General features: G+C 39.8%; 1 protein-coding gene and 1 pseudogene across 10 annotated transcripts in view; one reads left to right on the top strand and one right to left on the bottom strand.

Moving 5' to 3' along the window:
- Nucleotides 1-14,754, bottom strand: part of TRPM3 (transient receptor potential cation channel subfamily M member 3) — a 492,887-nt gene that overhangs the window by 369,124 nt on the left and 109,009 nt on the right. The gene's annotated exons all lie outside the window — the stretch shown is intronic.
- LOC112645633 (40S ribosomal protein S3a-like) overlaps nucleotides 1-14,754 on the top strand; it is a 129,796-nt pseudogene that overhangs the window by 46,350 nt on the left and 68,692 nt on the right.

Here is a 14,754-nt window from a genome sequence, read left to right as displayed (position 1 = left end):
ATGTGACTTCGAGGTACCCTATTTGATACAGATAGGAATTGAAATATATTCAACTTTTGGAAAATTCTGCTTCATTCTTCCATTTCTTGTGCCCTTTTTTTTCTGAGGTCTCTAAAATCTATTACATTCCATAAATATTATTTCTGATGTGAAATTAGTTTATTGACACAGGAATTATGTCCCAGTGACTAATTCTGGTATCTTCTGAAACTTGAAAGCCAAGTATGGAGAGACATGTATATATGGTACATTAAATGTCATTAACAAGTCAGAATATATGTTCACACATATTTGATTAGATGTGGGTAAAAACATACAGATAAATTACTATGTATGAGCAATGAAAATTCTTTAGGAATAGAACTGGTGAAAAGAAGATAAAAGAGGCTCTTAGTGCCATTATTATCATTCTGAAGATGTAATCATGCCTACATGGTATATTATTAATCTAGTTATCTATCAGCTGGAACCTTCCATTAAGCAATATCTCGTACACCGACAGAACAAGAAAGATAAATTATCTGTTGGATTGTGAAAAGTCTTTGAAGTGCAAAAAAATTTTAACACTATATTAAAATACGCACATATTTTAAATTATATGAAAATTTTATTTCATGAATAAGTAATATTATGTGTGTTATTTATTTTTTTTAATTTTTGTTTATTTATGATAGTCACACAGAGAGAGAGAGAGAGGCAGAGACATAGGCAGAGGGAGAAGCAGGCTCCATGCACCGGGAGCCCAACGTGGGATTCGATACTGGGTCTCCAGGATCGTGCCCTGGGCCAAAGGCAGGCGCCAAACCGCTGTGCCACCCAGGGATCCTTATTATGTGTGTTATATAAATAACTAATCAAAAACCATTCCAACTATGAGTTATTTGTTCCCAAATGCCAGAGCTGGGATTAGTACATTCACTGAAAAATTTTTATCATTCTATAGGAAAGTTAGAAAAATAAAGACATAAATGATTGTCTTTTATTCTGTAATTACGTTTTCTGAGACATTTTTTGGTACTAAAGTATCTGTTCCTAAAGTAGGCAAGCTTACACTAGCCGCTGAAATTCTTTTGACTCTAGACCTAGAGAATCAGAATGTCTTGGAGGAATGACTAGACATGAACATATTTAACAAATTTTCCATTGATTCAAATACATCCTAATGTTTGAGAACCACTAGTATGGAGTCAAGTGTGCAGACCTTGAATCCAGACACTCAAAAGTTTGAAATCTTGCCTTGTTATTTCCTGAGTGGCCTAAGATGCTTGACTTAATGTCTTTTAGCCTTCATCACCTCAAGTATAAATTGGAAGAGCTGTTAGAAGAGGAAATGTTAATCAATGTGAAGTTTCCGATAGCACTTGGTCTAGAATAGAAACCCAAGGACACTAGTTCTCTTCCAAACCCTGAAGATGCTAAGGGTCTATCATACTATGCTGTGTCTTACATAGTATATTTTGATAGGCAGAATTGTGATATGGTCCCCCCAAATTCCTGATCACTGGTTGATGAATCATACACCAATCTAGGTAGTGCTGTGAAGGAATTTTGCTTAAGTAATTAAAGTCCCAAATCTGTTGATCTTAAATAAGATTATTCTGGTGGGCCTGACCTAATCACATGAGCCCTTTATTTATTTATTTTTAGTTTAGTCTACTTCCTTCCTTCCTTCTTTCTTTTTTTGAGACCAAGATGGTTTGTTTATTCAGCTACAAGCTGAAAGGTTTTAATGACCAGAAAATGTCCTTAAGTTTGGTTCTTGACTTTTGCAGTTAAAGTTGACAAGAGCTTATGTACTATTCTTGTGTTTAGGCTTACACCTGGTGATCTGTGTTATTTTTATCATGTAATTAGCATGTAAAATTTTATTCTGGGTTAAATAACTTATTTCAAAGGTTTTAATGTACTCTAGCTTGTTCCCCTATGACATGACATCTGGTGACGTTTCCTGGATTTTTGTTATCAAAGTTGCTTTCTCCTTTTTTTTCTTTTTCTTCTTTTTTTTCTGAGTATAGTTGACACATGATGTTATATTAGTTTCAGGTTACAGTGTAACGATTTGACAAGTTTCTACACAATGCTATGCTCACCACAAGCCCAGCTACCATCTGTCCCATTACATTACTATTACAGTATCATTGACTGTACTCCTGCTCTGCTTTTTATTCTCATGACTTACTCATTCCATAACTGGAGGCCTATATCTTCCTCTCCTCTTCACTCATTTTGCCCAACCCCATCCCTCCTCCCCTCTGGCAACTATCATTTTGTTCTTTTTATTTATAGATCTGATTCTGCTTTAGTTTATTCATTTTTTTAGATTCCATTTATTCATATGATATTTGTCTTTCTTTGACTCATGGCATGATATCATCCTTTTTAATGGCTGCATGATATTCCATTGTGTGTGTGTGTATATACACACCACACAGTACCACATCTTCCTTATTTGTTTATTGATTGACATTTAAGTTGCTTCCATGTCTTGACTATTGCAAGCAATGCTGCTATAAACATAGAGGTGCACATACCTTTTCAATTTAGTGTTTTTGTTTTCCCTGGGTAAATACCCAACAGAATTACTAGATCATAATGTATTTCCATTTTTAATTTTTTGAGGAACCTCCACACTGTTTTCTATAAGTGGTCATGCCAATTTGCAGACCCATCAAGAGGGCACAAAGGTTCCTTTTACTCCACATTCTCACCAAGCCTTGTTATTTCTTGTCTTTTTTATTCTAGCCATTCTAATAGGTGGAGGTGATATCTAATAGTGGTTTTGATTTGTATTTTCCTGATGATTAGTGATGTTGAGCATCTTTTTATGTGTCTGTTGGCCACCTGTCCATCTTCTTTGGTAAAACATTTATTCAGGTCCTTTGTCCATTCTTTAATTGGATTTTTTGGTGTTGAGTTGTATAAGTTGTTAAAATGTCCGTATTAGGGGATCCCTGTGTGGCTCAGCCATTTGGCACCTGCCTTCAGCCCAGGGCGTGATCTTGGAGTCTCAGGATTGAGTTCCACGTCAGGTTCCCTGCATGGAGCCTGCTTCTCCCTCTGCCTGCATTCCTGCCTCTCTCTCTCTCTCTCTCTCTGTGTGTGTCTCTCATGAATGAATGAATGAATGAATAAATAAATAAATAAATAAATAAATAAATAAATAAATAAAATATTAAAAAAAAAAGTCCGTATTACCCAGAGCCACCTACAGAGTTGATGCAATCCCTATTAGTAAAAGCATTTTTCACAAAACTGGAACAAATAATACTAAAACTTGTATGAAATCACAAAAGACCCCGAATAGCCAAAGCAATCTTGAGAAAGAAGAAAAAAGCTGGAGAAATCACAGTGTCAGATTTCAAGATGTACCACAGAGCTATGATAATCAAAACAGTATGGAACTGGCACAAAAAATAGACACATAAATCAATAGAACAGAAGAGAGGCACCCAAAATAACCCATACTATATGGTCAATTAATCTATGAGGAAAGAGCCAAGAATATAAAGTGGTGAAAAGACAGTCTCTTCAATAAACGGTACTGGGAAAACTGGACAGCTACATGTAAAAAAATGAAACTGAATCATCTCCTAATACCACATATAAAAATAAACTGAACCTGGATTAAAGACCTGAACATGAGACCTGGGACCATAAAAATCTTAGAAGAGAACACAGGTGATAATTTCTCTGACATCAACCATAGCAACATTTTTCTAGATATGTCTCCTGAGGCAAGGGAAACAAAAGCAAAAATAAACTATTGGGACTATCTCAAAAATAAAAAGCTTTTGCACAACAAAGGAAACCATCACTAACAACAAAAAAGACAACCTACTGAATGGGAGAAGATATTTGCAAATGACATACCTGATAAGGGGTTAATATCTAAAATATATAAGGAATTTAGACAACTCACACGAGCCCTTTAAAAGCACAGGAGGAGTCAGAGAGATGCACTCAGGCAGGCCTGGAAGAAGGTCAACGTCCGCATTGTAATCTGCCATGGGGCCACATGGCGAGTGGCCACTAGTTGTTAAGATCAGGCCCTCACTGATAGTCCACAAAGGGAACCCCAGTCCTACAACTACAAGGAAATGAATATGAAGGAGGTTAGAGGAGACGTTTTCCTTGGTTGAGTCTCTGGGTGAGCATGCCGCTGGCTGTTATCTTGACTTCAACTTTGCCAAACGCTGAGCTGAGAACCCAAACATGCTGTGTCAGACTCCTGACCCACACAACAGTGAGACAGTGAGTATCGTCCTCAGTCTCCAAGTTTGTGACAATTTGTTACATGGTGATAGAAGAAAATATGTGTGGTGCAATTGTGTTATAGGATTACATTTTTTAAAGGTAACATTATTTGAAGAACACATTCTTCCTTTTGCCTTTTTGGCCAGGCACCTATGCTTGTAACTATAATATAAATACAAAGTGACAGTTTTTATCTTCCAAGGGACAAAATGGAAGGAAAAACAACATATTTGCTATTTTGACATATCACAGAGGACTACATAAATGCACATCTCTTTCACTCCATCTCCTTTAGTTTGTTATAAATGCCCTACAGTGAAATAACCTTCCTATCTTGCCCAGAGGCTTAGCTAAGAGTCTAGAAGAAACAACAACTGAACTTTTAACTTGTGGAAACAGCAATCCCCAAAGGTTTAGAACTGTGAAGAGCTTTTCCCCTTATTACTGTTGTTGACTTTTTGTTTTCTGACTCCTTCTATATTACTGAGAGGAAGGGACTGACACTTTCTGCCTTTCTGACCTGGACCAAAATCAAGACTTCCTCTGAAAATCTTTAGGCTTCAGTAATCACACTAAGCTTCATATGTTGTTCAGACTGAATTCCAATTGGTTTGGATTGTTTAAATGAGGGACTTAGACCGGTAACTGTATCTTCTAATGTATTTCAAATAAAAATGAATCATTTTTAGTTTCCCTGAAGTCTGATTTAATAGAAGCATAAAGATCTCTTTCCATCTTTTTATACCATCAACCAACTATGTGTAGGCATTTCCACTTGTGTAGGAGGCATGTGTGCATTTCCCACATAGATAACAGCACCTCCCACTTACTGAGCAATTATATGTCAGACCTCATCGTGGGTACTTTGGGTGTATTAATTTAACTGTGATACTGTGATAGCATCTCTCTGACAAAGGTACCAAAGGTTCTAACCTAGCATCTCTTGTACAATGAGGAACCTGCAGAGTATTTAAATAACTTCCCCAAAATCACATGGCTAATAAGTGGAGGAGCTGGGAATCCAGAAATTCTGGTTCTTGAGTTGTGTATTTAATGCCTATTCTATTTTGAGACAAGAAGTATTAATCCTCTCAGTCCCCAAATCCATGGCATGCGAAGCGTGGCATTCAGCAGAAGATGCCAGACCTTCATGTCAAAGCATGTTTTCTCTGCCTGGAGAGGCAAAATGCACAGGCGTGAGACAAGGAAAATATCTAAAAAAAAATGGTGATCAAGTCCAAACCTGTCCCTCTTCTTCATCACTGTTACTGGCAATAAAAATGAAGAATAAGAAAGCCTGCTTTAAAGCTTCTTCCTAGAGCCTAGAAAATTCAATAAGGCACCATAAAACAGACAGTACAATTTAAGAGTTTATAACAAAATAGAAGCTTTCAGTTCAAGTTATGAGATAAATAGGTCTTGAAGGTGACTCCCTGGATCCATGCTCCTTTATAACATGTTCTTGGGTCCAAAACACTGTGCTTGGGTTGAAATGAAGGAAGGTACACTCCACTCTTCTTGGTCCTAAATTACGTGTTACTGTCACTGATGTCAGGAAGTTAAACTGTGTGTTTGTGTGTGTACATATTTAAAAACAAAACAAAAGCATAAGATCCACAAAAGGGGTTTCTTTTCCTGGAAGAACAGATTTTAGGACGACTCAGTTTTCTTCCCACCATGTTCCAAATGAGCTCTGAAAATAGAACTAGCACAACTGTATGTCTCCAGCAATCCTGTGTCTCTGAAACTTGTCTATCTCCATGTTCTGAAAATTAAATTATACCTTAAATGAGGGTGGGGGGGTGCCTATATGTAGGAGACCTGTGATGAATCATTTCTGATACAAATAATTACCCTTTAAATGTTCTAATTTGGAAGTGAATATGTGCCACGTTGGTTTCAAAGGAATTGCTCAGCTCAGGCATCCTCATCCCTCATGGGAACTCTGGTGTTGCATTCCTAACCACATTCCCTGTGTTCAGCCTCTATCACCTTGAGCAGGGCGCCTGATCATGGAAAGTTCAGTGGTCCATCAACTTCGATTAAAAAAAAAAATCTGTATTTTCACTAATATCTAACTGAAATTTTGCATTTCTTTTTGTCTAGAATGAAGACAACCACCCTCAGTATTATTTGCAGTAGCAGTGACCTTCGTCACCATAGAACATCAGAGACACTTCCCTATCTCATTATAGCTGCAGTAAATATCCCTAAATATCATGTATCGTTGCTACCACTCAAAATTATCATAGTTATTAGACTTGCTGCTACATCTTGTTATTTAATACATTTAATAAAGCAGCACATATATTGCTGTATCATAAATGTATGTTTTTCTGCATTTAGATCACTGTATTTTAATGTAATTGGTCTTCTTTAAAATTCTACGTGTCTATTTTTTCTTTTGAATCCTGAGAAGGGAGGGCACTTGAGTGACTCCATTGGGTAAGTGTCTGCCTTCGGTTCAGGTCATGATCCCGAGGTCCTGAGATCAAGCCCCACAACAGGCTCCCTGCTCAGTGGGAAGCCTGCTTCTCCATCTCCCTCTGCTGCTCACCCTGCTTGTGTTCTCTCTCTCTCTCTCAAATAAATAAAATCATTTTAAAAAAATACTGAAAAGGGATATTTTGGCCTTCCCACACTGCTAAAAGGGAATCCCTGGCATGCACACACAAGAATTAAGAACTTCTCTGGATCTTACTAAAATAAAGTCCTCATAATGTTACATTCTTAAGCTTTGTTAGTGGTGCCAGGTCATCTTCCTAATGGTGCTCAAATCCTCTGTGGCTCACAGAAGGCCTTGCATGATCTATTCTCCCCCCACTGCCTGGTCACTTGCATGCTGATCCTTGTACTCCGCATTTCGTCTGTTCCAAATTATCTCAAGCTGCTGGATGCACTGAACAATCCCAACTCTCTTTTGTCTCTGTGTCCAGTTTTGTCTGATAAAAATGTGGTGTAATATACTACTGCTGCTAGTAAACTCCTACTCACTCCATAAGACCCAGCTCAAGGTCACATCCTTGAGATACTGACATGATGACTCTTCATCCTTTCCAGACTTGGGAGAATCACTTGTTCCTTTGCCCCATGCCTGTACACACTACCTACATTATAGCACCTGATGCAGGGCATTGTGCCTGTATATGTGTAGGTCTCTTTAAGGGGTTTTGAGTTTGGGAGATCTTTGAGCCATCTGTGCTACAATGGTGCCCAACACATTGTGGGCCTTTTATGCATAGGAACTTGACTGTTGTCCACAAGGGGTATATGAATAAAGTAAACCTTGAGTTGGCCCTAAAGCTGGTTCTATGGTGACTATAGGATTCTCAGTTGAGGCAAAGTGGGACTAATTTGTCTTGCTGATAGCTTCTTTGTGAAACAGAGCTGTTAAATTGCAAATATTAGTGCTGCATTCTCTCAGCCAACTCTGGGCAAATTAATTTGTATCTTCGGAATGCTCCTAAGGAACCCTTATGGTAAAAGAGCCACAGTCAACAGCTTCACTCTGTGTGATAATCTCCTAGTGGTGTCTCCTCCTGAAAAATTACATTTTTCTTTATAGACAAAATTTGTTCATCTGCTCATTCACTCCCTCAGAAGATATTTCCAAGGAGTCTATGACCTGCCAGGTACTGTCTGGGAGACCCAGCAGTGAATGAGTCAAACCCTGCCCCTGGTCTCATGAAGCTTACAATGTAGGGCAGTGCTGTCCAATAGGGTGTTCTGTGATGATAGAAATGCATATATGCACTGTCCAGTATGGTAACCATGAGCTGTATGTGGAAATGGCCACGTATTGATAGCTGGCACCATACTGTCTGTGGTGTGTGGTAAAAATGAATAAGTGAACAAACGTGTGAATAAATGACTAACAACCAGAAACAAAACAAAACCAAACAAAACAAGAAATCCCCTCAGATATTGAGAAGTGCCAATGCAAAGAATTAAGTAGGCCAATGTGGAGTCACCAGGGTGTCAGAAAAAGTTTCTTTGGGAGCTGACATTTGAGCTGAGAGCTGAATATCAAGAGAGGTCCTGTTAGGGGAAGAAATGGACAAAGAGATTTCTAGGCAGAGGGAACAAACTGTTACAAACCTGTAGGAGAGACATACTTAGACTATTTGAAGGGTACAAAGAGCAGTGTGCTTGGAAGTAGGACATGAAGTCAGAGGAAGGCTGATGCCACTTAGCAGGGATCTGTAAACCAGTGTAAGGAGTTCAGATTCGTTTCCCAAGAGCAAAGGGAAGTCATCAGAGGGCTTGAAATAAGGGGACTTATCTACATTGCATAAAGCTCACATGGATGGCTATATGAAGGATGGATTGCAGAATGGAAGCTGGGAGTCCAGTCAGAAAGATTATAGGAGCCCAGGTGTGAGTTGATGGCAAGTTTGTATTAGGGTCATGGTTCTGGAGGTAGAGAGAAGTGAACAGAATGAGTATATATTCTACAAGTGAAGTCAACAAAGTTTTCTGGACTGATTAAGAGAAGGGATCAAGAACTATTCCTATGTGGGGCTTCAGCAATTGCATGGATCATGCCATTGACTGAGACTATTGGGGAAGGAGCAGATTGGAAGGGTGCAAAATGGAGAATTCAGTTTTGAACATGCCAAGTGTAATACCTATTAGACATCCAGGTGGAAATGTTACATCTGAGGAAATGTTAGGACTGGGAAAGTGGATTTGGGACTTACCAACCATTAGACATGGTATTTGAAACTGAGGGACTAGAGGAGATCACCTTTGGGAGGCTACAGGCAAAAAGAGAAAGCCCTTCAAGAGGATTGCTTGACCAGCACCTGCAGAGGGTGGTTATCCCCTGCAGATTAGGGTCACTCATCCCTCAGGGCAAAAATGGGCCAATTCCAAAGGCCCAAATATTGGTGACCCAAAGTGCACAACACAGAGGCATAGTCTGATTTTTGCTCTAAACAAATGGGTACAGTCAGGGAGAGAGAAAGCCACCATGTCCACCCACAAGCCCTGGAAGATTAGTAACAGCATCTTTATTTCACAGAGAGTGTAATTAGAATACAAATAAATAGTCATATAGGCCTGAGTTACAATCCTTGCTCTACTCTTTTATGACTGCATAATCTTAGACAAGGTATTTAATGTCTCCCCAATTTCATCAATAATAGAATTAAGTAAGAATACATAAAATAAAAAATAAAGAATTAAATAAAATAATACATAAAATCCCAATGCCTAACACATAATAAGTAACCAAAATGTGTTAGTTCTTGATACAAAATACTGTGACCAGTGTGAGTAATCCTGGTTAGTGTGCAACACACCTGAGAGATTTATGCAGGTGTATGTGCCCCAAAACTTGTGATCTCCCTTCCCATGTTTCCATGACTGTGCTTGAGAACTATCTGATCTGGGCTCTCTCCCTTCTTTCTCTTCTTTATTTCTCTAATGTTCCCTAAAAATAATCTCTTAATTTACCTCCCCCTTATTATTATTATTTTTTTAATCGGAAAATGCTCTTTCCTGAAACTGGCTTTGCCTTCTGTTCTAAGACAGGCAGGTATTCAATTTTACACGCCCCTCTCTGGGCCCATTTTTTACCCTCCCTGTTGCCGCCTTTCCTCCTCCCAGCCCACCTTACTCAGGGGAACTTCACTGGCTTACTCAGCATCTAGGGCTTGCCAGCAAAGCATCAAGACTGCTCTTTCCTCAACCTGCAGTTAAATACTTGGATGAGCCACATTCCCGCTGACTCTGCTCTCACTGTGCATTCTATTTAATAAACCTCCAGCCACTCTGGATGGAAGAAACAAAGAGATGGCAGGCAATTTCTTTATCTCCGCTGATCAATTAGAAACATGCATCCCGCCCAGTGTGGTCATCTCCGAGACTCCCTTCTCTGTACTCTGTAGAGCGTGTTCTCCGGCTCGCTTTGTATTTGCACCAGTGATTCCCGGGACCCATGCAGATGCTCCTAAGAAGCCACTACTGCCAAGGCACACGTAGGGGACTTCAGCAGAGCTCAGCCAGCACACTTCCACCATACCTCTCCTGGTGCCTGTGGTGTGTGTGTGTGTGCAATCTCATCAGTATTTTCCTGCCTTACACTTGGCAGAGAAGGAGTCTACAAGTCATTACAGCACAACACCACATGGATGCTGGCCCTTTCTTAAACAGTCAGCATTTTCTCAGGTTAGGGGATCTAATTAACTCACTTTGAACTCTCCTCATCAGGGTTTAGGATTAATTCAAAAATACATTTAAATCAGCAGTTCAAGCAAATTTTCTCTAGATCCAGGCAGATGAGAAATATATATGGATCACTTGCTTTTAACTCTTGCCTTTCCTAAAGTGGACACATTAGATTTTTTATTTTTAAATTCTCAACTATGTAATTTTCAAACCCAATGTACTGCATCCATTTTTCTTTATTACCCCCCACCCTCTTCCCTTTGGCATTTATCATCCCTGCACATCAAATCCTTGTATCAATTAGGCAAGACATCTGGCAGGACTTTTTGACATTTTTCCTCCATTAGGCTGTTCCAGAATGTGCTAAGGAAGAGAGGCTGTTGCTTGCCCAGCCATTGGTAATGCCACAACAAGAGTCATTTGTTTTAATTAGCTATGTCAGAGGTTCCTAGCATCTTTCCAGATGTGTGGGCAAGGTGGTGGATAAACTCAGCATTCCAGGCTCTTAAAAATTAATTGCTCAAAATAAATCCCTGCAAAACCCAGCTGCTGCCTTCCCCCATACATACCGATTCACATACATTGCTCAGGTTTCTGGACTTATTTACTTAACCATCCTGCCTTGGCATCTCAACTTTCATTTCTAATTGCCACCATTTCAGACAATTTCAGGAAGAGACTTTAATCTTGTCCCCTTTTTTCCTCTGTAATTCCCTGGATCCATTAGCTCTGTGTGTCTCTTTCCTGTAATGCAGCACGCATTCTTTTTGAAATTGGCCGGGTCTTGTTTACCCCAGTGGACTCAGAAATGGCTTAAGGGCAATTACTGTCTCATTCACTTTATTAAAATCACAGAATCCACTGTCATATACACTGAAGGCACTATATTGTTGAGTTAACAAAAGGTCTTTCTTAACCATTTCAGAAAAACTACCAATGATATCCTCTCCTCAAAGAAAATCGATCACATATCTGTAGAAACCCAATTCTTCCTATCGTTTTAAGGAGTTAAGGACTTGGATCTACAGACATGAATTCCCCTTGCTCAGTCTACCTAGAGCATGAAGTCTTAGGTGGTGAAACACATGAATCCAAAATAGTTGGAGTCCATGGGGAATCTGGTTTAAAAAAAAAAAAAAAAAAAGCTCTCTCTTTGTTTTCTGTTCTATAATGACACCAAATAATACCGAAGGACTCAGGCCACCTATGTCTACTACAGACAAATTCTGAGAGTCAAGCCAAGGGAACAAGATACCCAGGAACGTTTGTTATGTTGGCTTATGAAGGACCGAGCACACAGGATGGTAAATAAACAGTCCCACCTGATAGTCACATCCCATGGCCATGCCACTCGGATCATATCCAAGGCTAAGAGTGAATCACTGGCTGAGTCACAGTATTAAGTCACACTGATTTCACACCTTTAGTTCAGCTCTAAACACTGGGTCATTTCTTAGGTACCGAATACTATCTGATTTAATGGTTTCTTTGGAATCTCACTTTTTCCTTTCACTCTAACAGAGCTTTCAGCTTTCTTTGATTGGGTTTGCTAACTATCTCATTAGATTTCTCCGAAGTTTTAACACTGATCGCCTCGTAGGTCACAGTAGCTAAAAATGTTAATTAAATCTGTTCTGGTGCTATGTGGCATGTTTGACCAGGTAGAGGTGGAAAGTATTTTTTTGGGTCTCGGGAGTTTTTGGGTAGTGCTTGCCATTCTTTTCATAAATGAGAGCAACCTTCTAATCAGTCATGAATATCCCTTTACTAGGGGTTTATGAGCCTTGTTTTGTTTTGTTTTGTTTTCCTCCTGTGGGTAGTATTGGGGCTTCTTCTGCCCTAATTCTCTTTAATGCTCTATTGAGTCTGGTTTGTTGTTTTCATCTAAGAAGGGTTAGATGGTCAACATATTTTCCAACAACAGCCCTCAAAACTGTTTTTATGACTTTAGGAATGTATTCCTTCTTCTTTTATTCCCCTCCCTCTCTGTGTCACTTTTTTGATACTCATTCATCTTAACACTTCTCTTTGGTTGTCTTCAGCCTTTTCAAAATCAGAGTTCCCCACATTCTTTTGCAGACTATCCTTTCCAGGATTTTGAGAATCTAGTAAATAAGGGTAGACGACCTCCCCAAGCCTTTCATTTTCCCCTTGAAAAGATAAAATGGCTTCCCCCCCAGGGCCCATCACTGTTGCCTCGTTCCAGATGATCTTCCTATCACAAGCACTCTGTAGGTAATTTGACAGGGACTTTCATGTTTGGGGTTCCTGGCTATGTTGATTATAACCCACTATGGATTTCTTTCTTTCTTTTTTTTTTTTTTAAAGATCTTATTTATTATTCATGAGAGACACACAGAGAGAGGCAGAGACATAGGCAGAGGGAGAAGCAGGCTCCCTGTGGGAAGCCCAATGTGGGATCGATCCCAGAACCTGGACCTGAGCCGAAAGCAGACACTCAACCACTGAGCCACCCAGGCGTCCCAATCTACTATGGATTTCTACTAGAAATTTCACTTTTCCCCCCCCCATCTCTTGGGTGAACTCATGTGCCCTGCCCATCTACTTTCTCTAAAGTGATAGTAATTTACAAAATCTCCACACTTCTTTAATACCCACTAAACAACACCCAACAGGATCTCTCAAGCCTCGCAACAGAAAATCCCACATCCCACAGCACACAGCCCACATGGTAACAAGAAATACCTTGTCCATATGCCTTCCAGCCTGTTCCTATTGTTCTTGAGGTATGGCTGTGGCTGAAAAATCACATTTTAAATTTTTTCTCTATTTATAGACTCCATACACAATGTTTTAATTGTATTTCTTCATTTTAGTTTTTTTCTTATCCTGATGTAACCTCTGTCCCAGAATTTTATTTGTATCACAATCACTATTTTTAAATTGTTTTCTAGTACAGTATTCTTCTCCTTTCTCCTCTTCTGTGTACAGTTGCTACAAGAAGGATACATTATTTACTCTTAGAACTCAGATGACAACACTGTGAAACACACAATTTCACTCCTGTTGTTTGCAAGGGCTGGAACCCCATTTCCAACTGTTTTAAGATAACGGTCTTTGCATCCTCTTGAAATTTAGCTTTCTGCCTTCTCATCCCTGTAATGCTACACAGTGCATTTACCTTTTTCATACCTTTCACATTTTTTTGTTGTTGTTGCGTACATACTTGCCATATATAAAACACTGTGGTGCAGGGTAGCCAAATTTAAAAGGCCTGGGTCTAGCAGAGCCCCTTATTTCTGCCTTACTGAGGGTCGCTATCTCCCTTAAGCTCCTTGATGCCTTCCAATTTCACCTCGAATGGTTTTCCATTTTTCTTCAATTCCGGGTGCCTTTCGGGGCACACTGGAATGAAAGCACTCGGCAAAAAGGAGTCCAAATATCTGGCCTGTCTCCCACGGGACCTCACTAGAAAGAATTATGAAAGCACTGACCTAGTAATATGCTGCCCATCACACCTGAAGGAGATCGCATATGTGCTTTCAGCAGAATTGACTTTCCCAGCTGTGTGAACAGGGGTCGTTTTTACGTGTCCACACTTTCTGGTTGGGACTCATTCAGGCAATAGCTCATGCCAGGATTCAGCATCATACATACAATTCACCGGGACGGGGCACAGTAAGTAGTTCCTTGATCTGACAGTGATGAGACATAATGAGCAGAAGTGATGATACTGGCCCCGGCCGAATCCAGAAGAGGAAAATAGAGAAACCTTTCCTTCTTTTCAAATGCAGGAGGTAAAGAGTTCAGTAGGTAACACCAGGGGAAGTGATGACTGAACACCCCAGTGTAATTATTCCACCATAATGATGCTTCCTGAGAACGCTTGGCTACCACGTGTAGTATCATGAAGTTGGCATACTTCAATCGCCCGTTATTTTTGGCAAGGTGGCATTTTAAGTTTTTGTTCCCTAATGGCAGAATGGACAAATGCAGCATTTAACTCCCGTTGATCCAGGATTATTTTTATTCTCCAGCACCTCCCAATGTCACACTAGAAAAAGGTACAACGCTTTCTGGGCACTCCTCCTACAGACCGTCTAAAATATCCACACGGGGTAGCATTCCTGTTGCTTTCAGGAGCATCTGAAACAATCCGCTGTGATATTCAGCAGGAGTCACTTGGGGAAAAATGTGTTCTTTTTCCCTGTCTTTGGCACTCAGGTCCATTTTTAAAGTTATAGCCCTGAGCCGAGGGAGGGGCCCGTGCCATGCCTTTTAGTTTCATATATTGTGACAGCCTGGTGTTTTTCTGATCTCACTTATCCTGAGAAAACTGTCAGGGATGGCCCCTGCAGAGACAGCTGA

The sequence above is a fragment of the Canis lupus genome, chromosome 1, assembly GCF_003254725.2.
Source record: "Canis lupus dingo isolate Sandy chromosome 1, ASM325472v2, whole genome shotgun sequence".
Classification (NCBI taxonomy): domain Eukaryota; kingdom Metazoa; phylum Chordata; class Mammalia; order Carnivora; family Canidae; genus Canis; species Canis lupus.
The sequence above is the reverse complement of the archived record's forward strand: the minus strand, read 5'-3'. Positions and strand labels throughout refer to the sequence as shown.